The sequence below is a fragment of the Talpa occidentalis genome, unplaced genomic scaffold, assembly GCF_014898055.3.
Source record: "Talpa occidentalis isolate TD23 unplaced genomic scaffold, MPIMG_talOcc4v2.1, whole genome shotgun sequence".
Classification (NCBI taxonomy): Eukaryota; Metazoa; Chordata; class Mammalia; order Eulipotyphla; family Talpidae; genus Talpa; species Talpa occidentalis.
In genome coordinates, this window is record NW_026555331.1 from 86,428,923 (window position 1) to 86,443,975 (window position 15,053).

A 15,053-nucleotide genomic window follows, 5' to 3' on the forward strand; every position below is an offset into this window, starting at 1 on the left:
TTCTTAAACGCCAAAGGATCATTCCACTCCTTAGGGATAATCCTTTTATACCCACAACATGCTGGGGTCGGGCTGCCTGTCACTGTTGGAAACCAACTGAACAGACAGGAACTGAGTCTCTAGCACACACTTTATTGTCAGAAAGCCGATGATCTGAGAGAACAGGGTTATTTTACCTCAAAACACCTCTGACATCTTTCACCCTAGCTTTTTTCCTAGTGAACCAAGCAAAGACAGTTAACCATAAGCAAACCTCCCACCACAGCAGCGTATCACAGGTGGCTCCCTGATCTTTGTCATGTCCCCAGAGTGTTAGCACCTCCTTGGTAATCTTGACCCAGGTCTATCCTGTTTTCCTGGGCTGGGAAAAACATCTTTGTTCTCCTGATGGTGTCAATGTCCAATACCTCTTCAGGCGTCACCAGGCCAGAGCTGTCAGATCAAAACAAGAGTTTCAGTTCAAAGAAAAGAGATTATTAATCACACAGTGTTTGCATGGAGCCCATGCTGTGGGTTCGAGTAGATTCCTACACTAGGGTAAGGTGTCCTTTCCTTCCTCCCTAGCCCTGATCACTTTGGCATTTAAGGGAGTAACTGATAGGAGTTAAAAGGAATCCCTCAGATTCTAGTCAGTCCTGGAAGTAGCATATATGGACTTTTGTTTATAATCTTGATTCTTCAGAGTAGAAAGACAATTCAGAAAGGATTAGTAAAATTGCATATTCAGGAAAAGAATCAATGAAGTCATTGGGAGACATGTCAGTTTTAGAGTCTGTTTTAGTTACCTCTGTCTTTAGTTTTTCATTTGCCTTTGCAATGATGCTTTTAATGAGGTTTTTTGAAATGTGAACACTTTTGGTGGCTTTTACATCTCGTTGGACGTAGGAACCCTTGCTTTCTAGTACATTTCTCAAATGAACAATCTTGTGGAATTAGAATGTTCCTGAAAATAGCCATTGTGAGTCCATGCCGTCATCAATAACATTGGGTGCATTTACTTAAAAATGTGATGAGGAGAATGTGTAACCTTTTAACATAGAACTGGCCAGAGCACCTCAAGGTGGTCTACCCTTAAGAGCAAAGAAAAAAAAGCCAGCTAGCTCAAGCATATGCTTAGAGTTGTGACATGTTTTTTGTTAATGTGCCTTTCGTGAGCTAGTCCCTTTTCCTGGTCAATGACCAGATACCTGGTTGCACTGAATTTTCTGGCAGGTGGCAAGTGACCTATTGTGAAACTTGTTTAACTGGAACCACTTTATCCTTCCCCTGGAACCTTGTGCTGAGGAGATGGCTGGCTCACAGGGCAGTAAGCCTGCTTACACCTTAGGTGCTGGACCCTTGCCCAGTGATTTCAGTTTTCGTTTTTCTCTCAGAAAAATCTGAGTTTAATTCTTAAGCATATTCTAAATCAGAAGCAAAAGAATACTTACCAGGACAGTCTGTCCTTATCCAAATGCTGAAAAATGTCTGAGAACTCAACCTAAAGGAGCTGAAATCGAAGAGGAGACACACTGCATCAGAAGCAGGAGGTGACTCACGGAGCACAAGAGCTCAGTGCAGGTACCTTACTTGATTCTGATGGCGGTTGTGCCTGCAGGGTTGTCTCCTTCAGATTCCACTTCTGACAACATTTAATCTCAACCTAAACAAAGAGGTAAACCAAGGTAAGCTCGAATTACCCATCACTGAGTTTGTTCTGGAATAACAGGAGTTGCACTTCAGGAAACTCATGCTGTAGCAAGTCACAGGTGAGTCCCTGGAGGGTTTTGGGCATTCTAGTTATGGCCAAGGAGTGCAGGAGGGAATGTTCCATGCAGGGTCCAAGCAATAAGTTCAGTGGCTTGAGCATGGGAGAGAGACCTGGAAGATCGTCATTGCTCAGGAGATAAGTTTCCTTGTATGTAGTCAGGTAATTATGCAACTGCCTGTCCCTTACTCCTGAGGGCGTGTCATGAGATGTTCCATTTTTGTACCAAAAGTTAACTATTTTCTAAAATCACCTACCTAAAGAAAATCCTGTAGATGGTACAGTCAAATCCTAGTGAAACACATTTATCAAAAATACTCTTTCCAATGCAGAACAAAAGAGTAGTAAATGACAACTAAAAAGAATGTAACAAAAACATTACAGAGCGAGACTTGGTACCAGTGGACACTACTTCCTGCACCTCTATATCTGTGGTTCTAGAAGGGGTGGGGGGTGTTGAAAAGAATGACTGTAGAGTGTTATATGAACTTAAGCCTCAAAATAAGATGCGATCTTGGGAACAGTACTGTACTAGAAAATGAACTGATAGATCTTGGGAAGATAATCTGGGAATTTTCTGTTTGACCATGAGTTAAATAATATATCACATTCTTGAGGTCAGGGGTTAACAATGTGGGTTATAAATTTGTGGAGTATGGACGTAAAAGATTTTGCATGAAATAAACATACATATGTAAGTATATACACACTTTGAGTCCACCAAGCATGTGCTTGTACTGGCATTATAGAACATACCAGCCCTTTTCATCCGATTGTTATTTTACTTTATTATTATGAAAAGGTTTTTGATGGTGCGTAACTTTTGCCGTACATATTCTGTTACTCGATCTGTTTTGAAAGGTGCTCTCATATGTCTTTTCTAAATCTTTTGCCATTTGCATGCTCTAAAATTGTACCCTTCCAGCCAACATACTCAGCATTGCTCATGAACTGTTAGACCTTTTCACCCCTAGTTTATTCTTCCAAATGAAATGGGTAATGAAATAACCTAATCCAAGCTCTTCTTCCAAATGGAATTCTAATGATTTTTCTTCACTGTACTTCAGACCTACATATGATTGTAGGTCTGCAGTCTGCTGCTGGCATGTGCTAACATATCACCTAGAATTTACATATTACTCAGCTATATTTTTTTTTTTATTTTAACATTTATCAATTTTTTTTTACATTTTTTAGACAATATTTGCTCCCCTCCACCCCCTCAGATTGAGTCCCCATAGAATCTCCTTCCCCAGTGCACCAGCACCACAATCCCCTGTGCTCCTCCCTCCCTCCCTCTGATCCCTCTCCCTCCTCCTCCTCTGCAGGATGTCTCTGGTTTATAATTGTCTGTTTCTGCTTTGTTGTGTTTTGTACTGTTATTTTTTTTACACTGATGTCCTACTTGGTTCCCCTATATTCCTGTTATAAGTGAAACCATCTGATATTTTTCTTTTTCCTTCTGGCTTATTTCACTGAGCATAATTCCTTCTAGCTCCATCCATGTTGCTGCAAATGGCATGAGTTTATCTTTTTTTGAGTGCTTATTCAGCCATAAATATTGAGGAGATCCTGTAATTCGCAACAAGATGGTTGGACTTGAAGACATGCTATGTGAAATAAGTTAGACAGGTAAATCGATTATATGTGATACAAAAAATACCACCCAAATCACAGTAAATGAGGCCAGATTTTCGGCAGGCAATGGTGGAAGGGGACCTGGGGTGAGCAGATGCCGAGTACCACGGCTGATACTGTTATATGGCATAGAGGATGGTCGTTGAGAAGATCCTAGGCGTTCTCAGCACAAAAAGATTTTTTTTGTTGTTTTCATTATAACGATGAGCTGTGGGATGTTAACTAAACTTCTTGGTGAAAATCATTTCATAACACACGTAGATCAAACCGTCATGCTGGACACCTTCAACTTACACAGTGATGTTTGCCAATTGTCTCTTTAAAATTGGAAAAAGAAAATCAACAAAAACAATCTCCCAGAATCCAGGCTCTGGAAGTTTTTCTAAGAAAACCTCAAAAGTTTTTCTTAGTCACAGAGCATTTCTCATCCAGCTGAGAGCAGTGCCTGCAGCAGAGCACGGAGGAGTGTGGACAGAGGGCTCCTGGAGATTGTTTGCCACAGTTCAGTGGACACTCCTGTCCATGCTGACGCGGGGGATCCGCCTGGCTTTCTTGCCAGATTAGAAAACACTCATTCCTAATGCGTGGTTTTTCACTGTCACCGGTGTGTCTCATGGTTAAGACTGAATCTCCTAGAGCCCAGAAGCAAACCAGTACCTCTCGCTCCACAGGGTAGAAACAAAATAAAGCAGCTACACTCTTGTTTTAAAATTTAAGTACCTTTTCTGTGATTCCCTTTTAGAGCTGTTTGGCGATGATTTCCCACAGGCACTGTGCATATCCTTGGGTCAGATGAACCATCATTTCTAGGGGTGTGGCCACCTCAGAGTAGAAGTCTTTTGAGTCACGTGGTAAATGAGTTAACAAGTACATGTGATTACTGGGCCTGATCCCTGCGAAAGCATGTTGGCCTACTCGGCATGATGATTTCGTGTTACGGTGTGATTGTGACATACTTTGGAGTGCATGAAACCACTGTACCCAGAGAAACTTGGCTCAAGGAGCAGGTCCCCAATCTTTTCAAAGATTTTTCTGCCATTCTCTAGTCTCCATATGTCTTCACAATGTACTGAAGGTGCCAACACAGCTTGCTCTCCAGGGCCTCTGGCGTCACGGGCTGAGTGCAAGGTAAGCTGCTCAGTGTCTCTAGGCAGCCTGAGAGGATGACCGACCCTGACGTAAGGTGATGAAGATGCGAAATGAGGTGTCATCTTTAGCTGCCAAGTAAGGCTTAGTGGAGAATTTGTCACACTCTCGTCTCTGTCACTATTGCCCCCTCTACCCGTCTCTCCATCTCTGCCTCGTCTCTCTCCCTCGCTGGCTGTCTCCCCTCCATCTGAGACTGTGTGGCAGTCTGTCTGAGTCACTGTCTTCCTCCCTTTGTACGCCTCCCTTTCCCAGTCTCTCCCTGTCGCACTCCATGTCTGTCTCTCATGCTGTCTTGCTCTGTCTCATGCCATCTCTTTCTCTGTGCCCCTCTGTCGCTTGCCTGTTTCCCTGACTGACTCTAATCCTGTCTCTCTTTGTCCCTGTCGCTCACTGGCTCTGTATCTTTCTCCCCTTTGTCTCTCGTGCTGTTTCTCCCTGTCTACCTCCTGCTGTCTCTCTGGTGCCTACTCTGCATCTCTCCCTCACTCTGGCATTGTCTCTCTGTCTCCCTGATTCTTTCCTCGTCTCTGCCTCCATCTCCCTCCCTGTCTCTTGTGCTCTGCCTCACGCTCTCCTATGTCTCTTGCTCTGTCTCTCACTGTGTGTGTGTCTCTGTCTCCCTCCCTCTCGGCTTTTCTGTCAGCCTGTCTCTAGCCTTATCTCTGCCTCTCCTTGTCCCTGTCTCATGCTGTTTCTCACACTGTCAGTCACTTTCTCGTGTGCCTCTCTCCACATCTGTCTCTCTGTCTCCCTCCGTCTCTCCCTTGTCTTTGATTCTCTCTTCTCCTTTGCTTTCCCTCCATCTCTTCCCCTCCCTGTGTCTCTCTCCCCATCTCTGTCTCTCTGTCTTTCACTGTCTCTCCCGGGCTATTTCTCTGGCTCCCTCCTTTCCCTTTCTGTGTCTCTGCCTCATTTCTCCGTTTCTTGTGCTCTCTCATGCTTTCTCTGTCTCTCTCTCCCTGTCTCTGTGCTTCTCCCTCCCTATTTCATGCGTTCTCTGAGCTATTACCATCTCTCCTGTCTGGCTGGCTGTGTCCAGTCTCTCTCACACTGCCTGTCTCTTTCCCTGTGTCTTTCTCTACTGCGTGTCTTACTGTCTCCCTCTGTCTCTCATGCTAATTCAGTCTCTTTCTCCCATCTCTCCCTATCTCTGTCTCCACCCCATCTCTCCCTTTGTCTTGTGCTGTCCTCATCGCAGTCTGTCTCTCCTCGTCTCTCCTGTGCTGTCTCTCTCCCACTCTCTCGGCCTTGCTGTGTCTCATGCTCTGTTCCTCTTCCATGTCTCTGTCTCCTTTCTCTGCCTGTCTGTATGTTTCTCTTTGACTACCTTTCTCTCACATTCTTTATCTGTCTCTGTTCTCGCTCACTGTCTCTTCCTGTTTCTTATCTCTCTCGTCATCTCTCTCTTCTAACAGTCTCTCTTGTCTCTCTCTCTCTGTTTTCTATCTGTGTGTCTCTTTCTGTCACGTCTCTCTGTATCTCTTCTCTTCCTGTCTCTGTTCTCTTGCTGTGCCTGTTTCTCTCCACCACACTGTCAGTATCGCTCATCTCTTGCACTTGCCCTGTCCCTGCCGTCCTGTCTCTCTCATGTTCTCTATACCTATCTCCCTTGGTCATTCATGTACTACCTGTCCCTTTCCCTCGCCTGTGCTGTCTCTCCCAACTGCTCTAGCTCTCTGGCTGTCTCTGTGCTTCCTCACTATTTCTGCCTCTCTCTCCCGCTCTCTATCTCTTCTCCATCTCTCCATCTGCGTCTCTGTCTCAGGCTGTCTCTACTCTGTCTGGACTCTCCCTGTCTCCCGTCTCTCTCCTCACTAGCACGGTCTCTCCCGCCCTGGCTCACGCGGTCTGTCCCAGTTTCTATGCCTGTCATTCTCTCTCCTCCCTGCTCTGCCTTATGCTGTCTCGCGCTAGCTCTCGAGCTGTCTCTTTCTCTGGATGTCTCTCCTGTTCCATTTCTCTGTGTCTCTGTCTCCTCATGTTGTCTCATGGCTCCCTCTTTGTCCCTCAATGCTGTCCCTGTCTCTGTTGCTATCTCTCAGGCTGTCTCCGTCTCTGCGTCCCCTGCCCAGCTCGCTCCCTGTCTGATCTCATGCTCGCCATCATCTGTGTCTCTCCCGTCACCTGTCCCCGCTGTCTCTCATGTTCTCCATCTCTGTGTGTTCCCTTCCTGTCTCTCTCTGCTCTGGCTGTCCCTGTCCCTCCTACTGTGTTTTTATCCTTCTCTTCACGTCTGTCTCCATTTGTGTCTCTCGTCTCTTCCAGCTGTTGTCTCTGCCTCTCTCCCACCACCCTGTCTCCCTGTCCCACTCCAGCTTGCCTTTGTCTGCCACTCTCTTCAGCCCGTCTCTCGATGGTCTTGGCCTCGCTTTCTCCGTCTCCGTGTGCCGTCTCATGCTCTGTCTCTCTCCCCATCCTCTTCCCCCACTGCCTCTCCCTGTCTCTCAATCCCCCACCTCTCCCTGCCTTACCTTGCCTTGCGTTTTCCATCATCTCTGTCTCTCATTGTCGCTCTCTCCATGTCTCTCTCACTGTCCCTGCTCTCTTCCTCTGGCTGTCTCTTCTCTCCCTGTCAGCCTCACACTATGCCTTTGTCCCTATCTCTGTCTCACTGTCTCTCTGGGCCACTCCTGTGCTATTTCTCTCTCTCCTCTCTTGCGCTCGCCCTGTCTCTGCCTCTTTTTGATTGTGTCGCTCGCCCTGTCTCTCTCTCGCTGTGTCTCGGGCTGTCTCTGGCACGATCTCTTGCCATCTCTCTCTCCCCTGTGCTGTCTCTCCCATCTGTCTCAGGGTCTCTTCACCAGTGTCTCTCCCTCCTGCCTGTCTCTCCATGCACCTCTCCCCGCATCGCTTTCTCCCTGTCTGGGCCTCTGGCTCCCTGTTTCCCTTATGCGCTGTCTCTCTCCCTCTCTGCTTTTGCCACGTGTCTCTGTCCCGCTCTCACTCCTCTCGTCTCTGGCTCTGCGGGGCTCTTGCTGTCTCTGCACGTCTTCTCTCTGCTGCCTCAGGCTCGGGCCTCCCTGTCTCTGCCCTGATCTCTTTCTCTGTTTCACTGTCTCTCACGCTAACTCTCATCACTCCCTTGTCCCTCAGTGCATCGCTATCTCTGTGCTTCCCTCAGTCTCTTTCTGTCTCTGCCTCCCGACCCCGTCCCCCCTGGGACCTCCTGCTCCCCATCATGTCGCCTGCCTCAGTCTCCCGCTCTCTCCCCTGGTCCCTGTCTCTGTCCTGCTCTGGCTGTCCCGGTCTCTCTCTCGCTATCTCTGTGGCTCTGCCTCTCCATCTTTGTCTGATTCTCTCTCCACCCCATCTCCCTATTGTCTCTGTCTCTCCTGTGCTGTGTCTCGGCCTCACTTTCTCCCTGTCTCTGTGCTGTCTCATGCTCTGTCTCTATCCCCATCCTCCATCTTGCTGCTTTCTCCCACTGTCTCTCCCTCCTCATCTTTCTTCCTATCTCTCCTCGTCTCTCCTGTCTCCCGTCTCCCTCTCACTTCCCTTCTCTTGCTCTGTATCTCTAGCTGTCTCTGTGACTCCTTCCTTCTCCGTCTCTCACACTCTAGCTGTCTCTCTCGTGTCTTTCCTGTTATCTCTGTGTGAGTCTCTGTCCTGTCTCTGTATCTTCTCTCCCTGGGTCTGATTCTCTCCATTCGTCTCTCAGCCTCTCACTATCCCTTTGTCTCTGTCTCTCCCGGCCCCTCCTGTGCTCTGCCTGTCTCTCCCTCACATGCCAGTAGCTCTCATCTCCCACACTTGCCCTGTCGCTTTGTCACGTGCTCTCCCTGTCTCTCTCTCTCCATCTGTCTCAGACTCTCTTCACCAGTGTCTCTCCCTCCTGCCTGTCTCTCCATCGCTTTCTCCCTGCCGTGCTCAGTCTGTTTCCCTGGCTCTCTCAGTCCCGATCTTTCTCTATTTCCCTGTCTCTCACACACTAACTCTCATCACTCCTCTGCCCCTCGGTGTCTCTGTTGCTATCTCTGTGCCTCCGATTCTCTGTCAGGCTGTTCCCGTCTGCCTCCCTACCCCATCGTCTCTGTGTCTCTCCCTTTCTGTGTCTCCTTTACCTGTCTCGGTCTCCCCTCCGCGCCCCTCCCTGACGCTCACACTGTCTCTGTCTCTTCCAGATTTTGTGTCTCTGCCTCTCCCCCACACCCTCTCTCCTCGCCACTCTCCAGCTTTCCTTTGTCTGACACTCCCCACCCCATCTCTGCCTCACTTTCTCCCTGTCTCTCTCCCTAGTTCATGCTATCTCTCATCTCTCACGCTCTGTCTCCCTACTCTTTCTCCCATCCCTCCCTGTCTCTCCTATGCCAAGTCTGTCTCTATCTCCCTCCCACTCTCTCCTGGTCTCACTGTCCCTGCTCTCTCTCTGTCTCCCTCCTTCTCTGCCTGTCTCTCACTATCTGTATCTCTAGTGTCTTTCATGTTATCTTTGTCTCTTCCAGTCTCTGTCCCATGCTCTCACATCTGTCTCTTTTCTCTCCCTGCGTCTCACTCTCTCCTTCCTGTCCCAGTCTCTATCTCTGTATCTCCCCTCTCTTACGCCTGGCCTGTCTCTCTCTCTCTCCCCATGCCTGTCTATCTTTCACTGTGTCTCAGGCTGTCTCTGGCATGGTCTCTGTCCATCTCTCCCTACCATGAAGTCTCGTTCCCCTGTGCTGTCTCTCCCATCTGCCTCAGACTCTCTTCACCAGTGTCTCTGTCTCCCTGTCTCTCCATGCACCTCTCCCCATCGCCTTCTCCCCGTCTAGGCCGGTCTCTGCCTCTGTTATCTCCCTGTTTCTCTTGTGCTCGCTCTCTCTCCCCATCTCTGGCTCACTCTCTGCATTTGCCCTGTGTCTCCCTCCCTCTCCCTGCCTGTCCGGCTGTCACTGCTTCTCTTGCTGTCACTCCTCTCCACTCTGGCTCCGTGGGGCTCTCACTCTGGCTCCAGGTCTTCTCCCTGCTGCCTCAGGCTCCGTGACGCCCTCTCTCTCTATGTCACTGTGCTCTCATGCTAGGTCTCCTGCCCCATCCTCTCTCTCTCCCCCTCCCCTTCTTTCTCACTTGCACAATGTATCTCTTCCCCTACCTCTCCTTCTGGCTCATGTTATAACTGTCTCTTCCCTGCTTCTCACGCGCTCTCTCCTCCTCCCATCTCTTTGTCTCCTTGTCTCACTGTCTCTCATTGTCTCTCCCTCCCTCCCACTCCATGTCTGCCTCTCACTGTCGCTTCTCCATATCTCTGGCTGTCTCTCTGACTCCTTCTCTGCATCTTTCCTGTCTTTCATGTTATCTATCTCTGTGTCTCTCTGTCCCGTCTCTCGGAATCTTCTCTCCCTGGGTCTGATTCTCTCCAATCGTCTCTCCGTCTCTCACTATCCCTTTGTCTGTCTCTCCGGCCACTCCTGTGCTATGTCTCTCCCTCACAGTAGCTCTCATCTCTTGCACTTGCCCTGTCCCTGCCACTGTGTCTCCCTGTCTCTCTCCATCTCTCCCATCTGCCTCAGACTCTCTTCACCAGTGTCTCTCCCTCCTGCCTCTCTCTGCACCTCTCTCCCCATCTCTTTCTCCCTGTCTAGGCCTGTCTCTCTCTTTCCCTGTCTCTCTGCTTTTGCCCTATCTGTCTCGATCTCTTTCTCTATTTCACTGTCTCTCACACACTAACTGTCCACTTCTTTCTGTCCCTCAGTGCGATCCGTATCCTGTTGCTATCTCTGTCTCCCTGACTACCAGGCTGGCTCTTGTCTCTCACGGTGTGTCTCTGCCTCCCTACCCCATCTCGCTCCTTGTGTGTGAGCTCATGCTCTCCGTCATCTGCGTCTCCCCGGCTCTCTCTCTCCTGGTCACTCCTGTGCTCTCATGTTCCCTTCCTATCTCTTGCTCTGGCTGTCCCCGTCTCTCCCATTATCTCTTGCTGTGACTCTGTATCTCTCAGTCGCCTCCAGATTTTCTGTCTCTGCCTCTGTCCCATTTCCCTGTCTCCATGTCGCTCTCCATCTTCCCTTTGTCTGACACTCTCCACACCCGTGTCCCGGTCGTGTCTGACTCTCCCTGCACTGTGTGTGTCCCTCCCTATTTCCTGCTGGCGCTCGCTCATCTCTCAGGCTGTCTCGCCCATGCTGTCTCTTCCGACCTCATGCTACATCTCTGTGTGCCTCATACCGTCTCTCCCTCAGTCCCTGCTCTAGATCCTGGCTGTCTGTGTCTCCTTCCTTCTCCGCCTGTCCCTCTCTCACCCTATCTGCATCTCTCGTGTCTTCCATGGCATCTGTGTCTCTTCCTGTCTCTGTCCCATGCTCTGTCATGTCTCTCCGTATTTCTTCTCTCTGTCTGATTCTCCCCATTCCTGTCCCAGCTTCTCACTCTTTGTCCCTCTCTCCTGGCCACCCCTGTGCTGTTTCCGTCTCTCCATCACCCTGTCTGTAGCTCTCACCTCTTGCACTTGCCCTGTCTCTGCCTGCCTCTCTAGGCCCTGCAGGTGCTGTCTGGCTCTCCCACCACCTTTCCCTCTGAGTCTCAGGCCGCATCTGATACTGTCTCTTTCCATCTGTCCCTACATTACGTTGTCTCTCCCTCCCGAGCCTGTGCTGTCTCTGCCTCTAGCTCCCTGTTTCTCTTGTGCGCTGTCTCTATTTCTCTGGTGTCCCCATCTCTCTCTCCCCGACTGCCTCCCTCTCTCACACACAAATTTCGGTCCCTCCCTCTTGCCCTCCCTCAGTGCCCTCCGTGTCTCTGTTCCCATCTAGAGCTCTGACTCTGGGTCCTGTGGCTCCTGGCCTGCTCGCCTGCCTGCGCGCTGTCATGCCTCCCACCCCCCGCCTTTCCTGTCCCTTTTGTCCCTTCCTCCTCCTCTCCAGCTCTCCCCTTTCTGTCTCTCACACTGCCTCCATCACTGTCTGTTTCTCTACCCCTGCCCCTCTCTCTCCGTCTCTCTACCGCTCTTTCTTCTCTCACTTTTCTGTCCCCGCCTTGGGCTTGTCCACCTTCCTCACTCTGTGTTGCTCCCTCCCCACCTTTCTCCCTTTTCATGCTGTTTCCATGTCTCTGTCTCCGTGCTGGCCTCTGTGTCTCCCTCACGCTCTCAGGCAGGTTTACTGTCTCCCCTGCTGGTTTTGTCTCTGCCTCTCTCCCTGCCTGGCCCTATGTCTCCCTCGCTCGCTCTCTATCTTCCTCCTGGTCCGCCATGGCTATGTCACCTCTTTCTGGCTTTGTCTCCCCCACTAGATCAGGGTGGCCGTCTCTCACTGGGCGCTCTCTCTCCGGCTGTCTGTCTCCCCATCTCTCACACGCTTCACCTGTGTCTCTTCTCTCCCGCCTGCCTTCCATCTTCACGGTCTCTACTGTGTCTCCCTTTCTGTCTCTCCTGGTCTCTCTCTCTCTCTCTCTCTCTCTGCATCTCTGCTCTCCCTGGGTTTTGGGTTTTTCTCTTCTGTGTCATCCCCCACCCCTTCCTCCCCTTCTGGGCCTCGCTCTGTCTCTTTCCTCCTAGCTCTTCTGTCTCTGGTCTCTCCCTCTTTCCCTTCCTCTGTCTCCCCATCACTGTCTCTCTCCATTTCTCCCTGATCTGTCACTCTCTCCCTCTGACTCTTCCTTTCACTCTCCTCCTCATGCTGTCTGGCCCTCATGCCTCTCAGTGGCGTGTCTCCCCCCCCAGCTGAGTCCACACTGTGCTAGTTCAGTCTGTTTCTCTCTCTCTCTCCACCCCCCATCTCTCTACTCTCCTTGTCACCCTTGTTGCCCATACCCTGTCGTCTGTCTCTACATCGCTGCCTCGGTCTCCCTCTTCCTTCCTGACTCTCCCTTCTCTGACTCTTTATCACTTTCCATCTCTTGCCCCTTCTCTGACTCTCTCATGCTCTGGGTCCCTCTTGGTCTCTCCCTGTCTCTCCTGCCATCTTGCTGTGCCTCCCTCCGTCTCTTTTTCTCCCCGCTCTGCCTCTTCCTCTCCCCTTCTCTCCTGTGCTATTTCTGTCTCTCCCACTTCTACTCTCCTGCTGTCTAGATCTCTCTTGTGAGTGTCTTTCTCCTGCTCGGTCTTAACTCTCTCCCTTCCTTCCTCTCTCCTGCTGCCCCTCCCTCTTCTCCCCTTCTCTCTCTCATGGTCCCTGTGTCTGTTTCTGCCTTGCTCCCTCCCTGTCACTTCCCCTCTGGTCTGCCTGCACCCTGAAAGGCCACGCGAGGACACAGTGTGACGGCATCTGCAGGCCCGAGGGAGAGCCCTCATCAGGAGGAACCTTCCCAGTCCCCAGAAAGGAGAAAATAAATGTCTGTTTAAGTTACTCAGTCTCTGCTATTTTGCTATGACAGCCTGAGCAGACCCGGGTAACACAGCAAGGGCCTTCCAGTGACCTGTGCAGCCTTGTCAGAAAAACAGACCCCCCCCTGGACACTCATGACTTAAAGCCCTCTACCTCTCCCTGCTTTGAACAGTGTGCCCTCTGACATGGAAACAGTACTGCTGAAGCCAACTATCTAGGCCTAGGTTACATGTCCCTGTCGGGGGGAAGAGGCAGACTAAGTGAGGGGACTCTGGGACCCCCAAGTTTGTACACTCTAAAGGCGTTCTGCCACATGGAGACCACACACACTCCTAGTAAGATCTTTAATAGAATGAGTGTGCAGAGAGAAGACAGGAGAAAGGATAATAGTTTCCCAGTTAAACACCCCAAGTTACCCATCCTCTCGTGGGCAAATGCCCAGCCACACAAGAGTTGGCCCGAAGCAGGGCTGCTGAGGCCAAATAGCTGGCCACGAGTCTAGGGCACCTTCTGGCAGGTAACCACAGGGGCAAAATCAAAGGACAAATCAAGATCAAGGCTGCATTGTCCACCTCCCCACAGGCCCCTCACCCACACGTCTCCCAGGGTGCCACAGCTGCTCAGCACCCCCCCTTAAGTGCGGCAGGGAATGTAGGGCTGGTGCCCCCCACCTTTTTTTATAGAGAAGCCTGTGACATCCCACACTAGCTGTGAGGGGGCAGGCCCTGGTTCATCCCCATTGTCTGGGGAAGCCATGACTATGACCTGTTCTGGCTCACTCCCCTCCAAAGTGCTTGCATGCTTATGACCAAAATAGATATTTTTACAAATGTCTATTCTAATAAGAATAAAGGAAGGAAACATTTAAGTGTCTGGCATATTCCCATACATTGCAGTTCCTGTAGCATCTGTGCAGGATTTATTCACTTTATAAATCAGAAGTGCACAGAGAATACAACTATTTTGCCCACAGTTGTCTACACAACTCATGGCTGCCGGCGGGGCAGGTAGGGAAATACCCAAAATAAACCAACTTCTTAGTTCCAAATAAACCTCATAAGTCTAATCTCTCATTTTAAACAGTGTCAGCTGGTCTGTTCAGATAAAATGGAAGGGAAATACATTCTCCTAGAAGAACCTCCCTCTCCCTAAGATCCTGGCTGAGTTGGAGAGGGGGCAGTGGCTCCGGGCTGTGCCAGATCCGGCAGTGCGCCCGCTGACGCAGCCTCTGTCCGCCTGGGCCCTGGCACCCAGCACGACAGCACGCAGCTGGCTGGCTTGGCCTTGTTCCCAGGGGGTGGGGGCCATTTTCCTCCTGCTGACTTGGTCTCCACTCAGATTTCATTGCCTCCAGCCCCAGGTCTAGAGCCCACCCTGCCATGTAGTGACGTGACCGACGGAGCAGACCCCCACAGCAGAAAGGCTCCCAAGTCAGTGTCTGTGACTCTCAGGACCTGAGGGGGACTAGGTGCACTCACTCCCACACCTGCCAGTCAGCCCACAGATGACTCTGGGTCACCCGCCGACAATGACACCTAGCGCGTAATGTTCTCCTAGATTTTCAAACCAAGAGTGTGCATTTCTCTGATTTTTACATTCACCCCTCCCAGTGTGTCCTCCCAGGAGGAGGAAATCCAGGTAGTTCTAAAAATGTCTTCTTTCCTCTAAATACTCACCCCTCCCCCAATCTGGAAACAAACAACTGTGTTTAACTTCTCCTTCTGGAGGGATCGTTATGATTTTTGATACTCCAAATAGTAAGAAATAGGAATTAGGACTATCCTTCTAACTGTAGAGATTCAAAATCTAGGTTTTTTTGAGACAGACCGGGAATCTTACCTTAGACACCTGTTGTCATTCATTTGTAATGAATTCGAAACTGTGTACTAGTAAACGAATGCCCTGGGCCAAGTAGATTGAAGACCATGTTCAGGAAGACAGGCAGATGGGCACATTGGTATTTTCCTAATCCCCACTGCATGGCACAGGAGGAGGATGCTGTTTCTGTTCATCACTTGGACCAGTGAGTTTAAATACCAGGACTAATGAACACTACAGGGTGCAACAAACCTTTTGTTCCCTGGACAAGAGTTGATGTGTTGACCAACTCAAGGAGTATATACTCCACTTCCAATGTGGCGACACAGAAAGCTATGTAGATGCACTTCCCGATAAAACTAAGAAAAATTATTTCTAAAACCTCATTTTCAGTTTCTGTAGATACCCCTAAGGGCTTATAGCGAATGAAAAATAACACTCATTCAAGAGAATTTTGGAGGCGG

The 15,053-nt window shown here is 50.0% G+C and overlaps 1 protein-coding gene and 1 long non-coding RNA gene across 9 annotated transcripts in view; one reads left to right on the forward strand and one right to left on the reverse strand.

Moving 5' to 3' along the window:
* DYNC1I1 (dynein cytoplasmic 1 intermediate chain 1) overlaps positions 1-15,053 on the forward strand; it is a 344,233-nt gene that overhangs the window by 111,543 nt on the left and 217,637 nt on the right. The window lies entirely within an intron of this gene.
* Positions 69-15,053, reverse strand: part of LOC119242507 (uncharacterized) — a 53,691-nt gene continuing 38,706 nt past the window's right edge. The window contains exons 2-4 of the long non-coding RNA XR_005124511.1: positions 1,570-1,642; positions 1,431-1,489; positions 69-432 (exon numbers count right to left, since the gene is read on the reverse strand). This is a non-coding gene — a long non-coding RNA (uncharacterized LOC119242507). The remainder of the gene's footprint in view (positions 433-1,430; positions 1,490-1,569; positions 1,643-15,053) is intronic.